The sequence below is a fragment of the Myotis lucifugus genome, unplaced genomic scaffold (genome assembly GCF_000147115.1).
Source record: "Myotis lucifugus unplaced genomic scaffold, Myoluc2.0 scaffold_96, whole genome shotgun sequence".
NCBI classification, from domain to species: Eukaryota; Metazoa; Chordata; class Mammalia; order Chiroptera; family Vespertilionidae; genus Myotis; species Myotis lucifugus.
In genome coordinates, this window is record NW_005871144.1 from 3,011,948 (window position 1) to 3,017,282 (window position 5,335).

The 5,335-nt window shown below is 40.7% G+C and overlaps 1 pseudogene; it reads right to left on the minus strand.

The window, feature by feature from the left end:
* Positions 1–2,285: 2,285 nt before the first annotated feature.
* LOC102430630 lies at positions 2,286–3,127 on the minus strand (annotated as a pseudogene).
* Between the last annotated feature and the right edge of the window lie 2,208 nt (positions 3,128–5,335).

The window sequence follows — 5,335 nt, forward strand, 5'->3', positions numbered from 1 at the left end:
CAGGAGCTGTCCCCTGGTGGTCAATGTACTCCCACAGGGGGAGCGCTGCTCAGCCAGGAACCAGGCTCACAGCTGGCTAGTGCAGCAGCAGTGACAGGAGCCTCTCCCGCCTCTGTGGCAGTGCGAAGGAGCAGTGAGCCAAGAGATAAGGAACAGCGAGCAGGCTGGTGGTAAGGAGAGAGCGGTCCTGGACTGCAAGAGGGCACAGGCCAGGCTGAGTGACCTTCCCCCACTCCCCACCCCCTTGTGCACAAATTTCGTGCACGGGGTCTCTACTTCTCAATATAGACTATCCCTGACTATGGTTATTACTAACACTTTCTCTTTTTGTTGTATGTTATTTTATTCAGTTCTTACATGTCTGTGAACACTTTGATCCTTCCTTTCTTCTCCCCTTCCTTCCTTCCTTCCTTCCTTCCTTCCTTCCTTCCTTCCTTCCTTCCTTCTTTCCTTCCTTATTAAGTATTATCAGCTCCACCACCAATAATAATAGTAACAATAATAACAGCTACAATGAAAGTAATATATGCCAGGAAGGTGTCTACAGGATTTGCGTGTTTAAATCCTTTAACTTTCACAACAACCTTGCAAGATAGAAACTATTATTATCCTCATTTGGTACCATAGTATTAATGAGATACTCAGTGCTTCATTGTACTGCGACAGATAGATGTTACCTAGACACCCAAGATCACAAAATGGCAGAGCCAGATCCAACTCAGGACATCTGGCTTCAGCACCTGCATCCTTTAATGTCATCCTTTACCACATGCAGCACTAGCCTGGGTATGTGCATATGTTGGTGAAGGTACAGACAAGTTCCTTACCCTGGTCAACTTACAATCTGTGAAGAATATTGATCAAGACCAAAACTAGCAAACAGAAAACTAATCTCAAAATAGAACTCCACCTCTCCCACCCCGTACTGAAATGTTTAAATCAGTGAAGCAAGTTGAGCACAGGGAAGAGAGGTGACAGGTGATAACCGGCAAAACAAGATCAATTGTATTTTACTTTGTGTGAAGAACAACTCTCATTTCTAACATAAACATTTATTTTTATGAGTTTTGAAACACTTTACCTTAATAGGTTATGATAACTGTGTCTCTGTAGTTAATGTGATGAAGATGTAAAAGTGGGACAAAGGAGTTGGGAAAAGAATTAAGAAGTTAACCTCAGCAAGAGCTTACATTTTGCTTGGTAAAGCCCCTTCCAATGCTTTCATCTTTGGTACAAGGCAAATAAGTTCGGGAGTGAAGCCCAGATGACTAGAGTTGAATAACCACTTAAATTGGTCTCCAGATGCTTGCCAGCCTTCCAATTTATGGTACATAGTTTTGCCTACCTCCTCTCTCATGTTTTTTCTTTAGGGTTCTGAAATAACTTTTCTCCTCCCATCCTCAACAAAACTACCATCCTTTTAGAATGATTAATATATGTTACCCTCCAAAGTAAATATTTTTTCTAGCTTCCAGTTCCAGTGCTTTGGATATAACGAAGTCTCCAGTGGCTTGGTCATCTTTGCTGTTTCCCTTATTGGAGGGGATCCTTCACCCTCACCTAGTCTCCTAATTATTACAAGAGTTTGCTCCATCTATTTTCTTTGTTTCCAGGGACCAAAATCACAATAATGATTACTTAATCTCTTTTCCTTCTAAGCATTGCTGAGGATAACAAAAACTATTATCAGTAGAGTGGTCTAACCATTGCAGCATTAAGGCAAGATGTGATTGTGCTGCACACAACCTTGAGAATTACTGTTTGGAAGCTCCAAATTTGAGTCAAATCCATGATAATATAAGTAAAATTTGAAAAGCAAGTATTTAATGCTGTCCATGTATGCTCCATTTTTATAGTCAGATGTAAAGTATAGTCAATAAGATAAAAATCTAAGATGATAACATCAACAATGCTTTAAGCAAGTATACAGGACCACAGGCCTTAACCAAGAAAGTCAAATTCCTTGAGCAGAACCACTCATTCACTTAAAAACCTAGAAAACAGATCATGTGCCAGGCCTGAGAATACATGAAATATAATTTTTCTCTGTAATTGAGGCTATTCAATCAACTCTAAATTTGCCATCACATTCTCTACCCCAGAGAGCACACCTTCAACATGTGTAAAAGAAACCTAAACTTTAAAGAAGTCCAAAGGAAAAAATGAATATGGCACTTACTTAAAAAGAAACGTAAACCCTACTTCAAGCTCGGCCGGTGTTGCTCGAAATTCTGTGCAAGCTTGGCTTGGAGGATGATCGCTCCACACCCGTAGGTGCATATGGGTCAGTCGTACAGTCGCTCAGCAAAATATAGGGGCTTGTTCTGGATATAGTGGACCAGGTTCAGGAAAGCATTTTCCAGGTCTCCCTTGACTTCCTTCTTGATGCTCTGCAACATGTCACAAGGGCTGTAGCTCTTGTGCTTGTCAAATACTTTCTGGAGGTGGGACACGGTCATGATGCTGACCCACTTGGGAACATCAGTTCCTGTCTCTTCACTCCAGCATCACAGAGATCCCGGGCATCTTGGTCAATCAGCTCATAATCGATGACAGAGCCGCCCCCTGCTCTTCTACCCTCTGCGAGGGCAACATCAGCTTGTGGAAGTCGCCAGATGTGTCGGAAATAGTGTCCTTCTCCAGATTAGTCTTGTGCATTTCCTTGTGGACTCTGTTAGTTTCCCGCAGCTCCTGGTGGTCCTGGAGCAGATGATCTCAGTAAGAGAGTCCTCAGTGCCCAGCCCTGTCATGGAGGCCTTCAGCTTGGGAGCATCGTATGAGCAGGCATTTCCAAGAGGCACAGAGTCACGGTCTCCAGGGGGCCGGACAGGGCTGGCTTGGTGCTGATGCAAGTTCCTTTTCGGTCTTCCCTGGTAGTCGAAGGCAATATCCCGCCTCTGTTCATTGCTGCGCTTGGTCAAAACGTTGACATGGTGACCTCATCTACCCCTTTGGTATTGATGGCCCTTTCAATGTGCAAAGCGTCCCGGTGGGCATCGAAGTTGGGGTAGGCTATGACTGACTCATACGCACGTACGGGTGTGGAGCGATCGCCCTCCAAGCCGAGCTTGCACAGAATTTCGAGAACAGGAGACATTTTGAAAGAAGCTGGGCCGGGCGCCAAGAGCTGAGTGTCCCCAGATGCGGAGCAGGAAATACTCTTTTAAAAACTGAGTGCCCTGGTCCGTGTGGCCCAGTTGGTTGGAACATCGGCCTATACACCAAAACCTGGTGGGTTCGATTCCCAGTCAGGGCACATGCCCAGGTTGCAGGTTCGATGCCTGGTCAGGGCATGTGCAGGAGGCAACCAACCAATGTTTCTTTCTCATATTGATGTTTCTCTCTCTCTCCGTTTCTCTCTCTCGTTCTCCCACTGCCTCTCTCTAAAGTCAATAATAATTTTTTAAAAGCTGAGTAAGAACAAGTTTAATATTTATTCTCCAGGAAAATACATAGAATCCAACAATAAACTTTGGTTAATCTTCAGAATGATGTCAACAGAGTATGTAAACCAACTGAGTTTAGCACATCATACTGGACGCATTTTTTTTTTCATAGTATATATTCAAGGCCACCTTATAGAATTAATACCCATTACTCAAAGGACAAAACAATATGACCAAATGTGTAGGTGTTTAGCTACTCTTCATCATAAGACATTTTACAAAAATAGAGAATGAATACCCATGCACACTCACTAAACCCATTGAGTACTTTAGGTCAAGAAGTACATAAATAATTCATATTTTCCACTGAAGTACTTTGCAATGTTATCCAATTTACAGAGCACATACCATCACACATAAATGTTTGGAATCTCATTAAAACATAATATGACTCTACTGATATATCAGCCACTTTCTGAATTCTAAAAATCTCTCCAATTTTGAACTATAAAAACAGACATTAATATTATAAGGAAAGCTTTAGTGATATATCTGCTCACCTACTTCTCTTGGCCCATGAGTTTATACTGTTTACAGGGCCTTTCTACCAATAAGATAAAATAAAATAGAACCACTCAAGGGATTTTTTCACTAGAGCCTAGTGTGGTTTAAATTTCATGTATAGCTCCTAAGCACAGCGTGAGAAAAATGCATTTTGGAACAACAACAAAAAAAACCCCTTAGAAATAATTCAATTCAAGGATGTCATTTTAAAGATGAATAAATTCAGCACCGGACAACTCTCCAGCAGAAATTCTTAGAAACATTGTGATCTTACTTTCTATGTGCCATTAATAAACGGGTTTGCAACTCATGGGATCTTGTCACTTGGTATCATAAAATTTACATCATCTTGGATATTCTCTAGAAATTCTAGTTCCTCGGAGATTAATGTTCTGGCTCTAGTGACCATCTTGTTTTATGATATACTACAGGGATATGCTGTATTCCACAGTCCTTATGTTAATTAGGGCAAAACTGAAATTCTAAAAAAAAAAAGGTGTCAGTTAATAGACAGAATACTCCAAAGAGCCTCAGTCATATGTCTGGGAGACATTTGGTTTCTTACCAAAAACACAGCCTACGACTCTAATTGTAGCTATTTTCTTTTGAGAAATGGATAGTAAATGACAAGATGATACCTAATCCTCATAACACAAAGTCATGAAATTTATTGATCCACCTCAAAACTGCTGCAGTTTCCATATATCAGGGCTTTCAAGTAGTAGCGCTCTCTCTGTATATCATGCACATTAAGGTTTTATTAAAAATTCAATGAAATATTTATATCTCAGTTATAAATCCCTGATGGGTAGATGAATGCAATCAAGACATAGTGATTTTCCAATGTGAGTTTATACATAGAACATTTTGTCATGGCAATGAATGCCCTTTAGTGCTACAAAGAAAACAGTTGTTAAGTGTCCTACTTGTTACATGGGAATGACTATTTGACCACTGTTTTAATTCTTCTCCTACTTCACCTCTGTCCTAGCCCCATTCCTGTCTGCAGGCTAAAATTGATTTACAAGAAAATTCCCATAGGGACTATTTCAAATCTCCCTGGGCAATTTTGAAAAAATTTTAAATTTCCCCAGGTGATTCAGAAATAATTTTATAATAATGCATAATAAATTTTATGCAGATTTTAAAGCTGTAATTCTTTCTATTAAAATTCCCAAGATAACATTTCTTACAGTAATTCCATTGTGTAAGTACAAAGGCAATTGTCAGTAATTCCAAATGATGTCGATATTTGAAGACAAAAATATGTGTCTGTCCTGAGTTCCACTAGCAGGGCTCCCATCATGCTCTTCTCAGGGGCAGCATTCACAGACAGCAGAAAGTGATGGGAACGGGGACACTGACACCCAGGCCAAGGGGCTCTC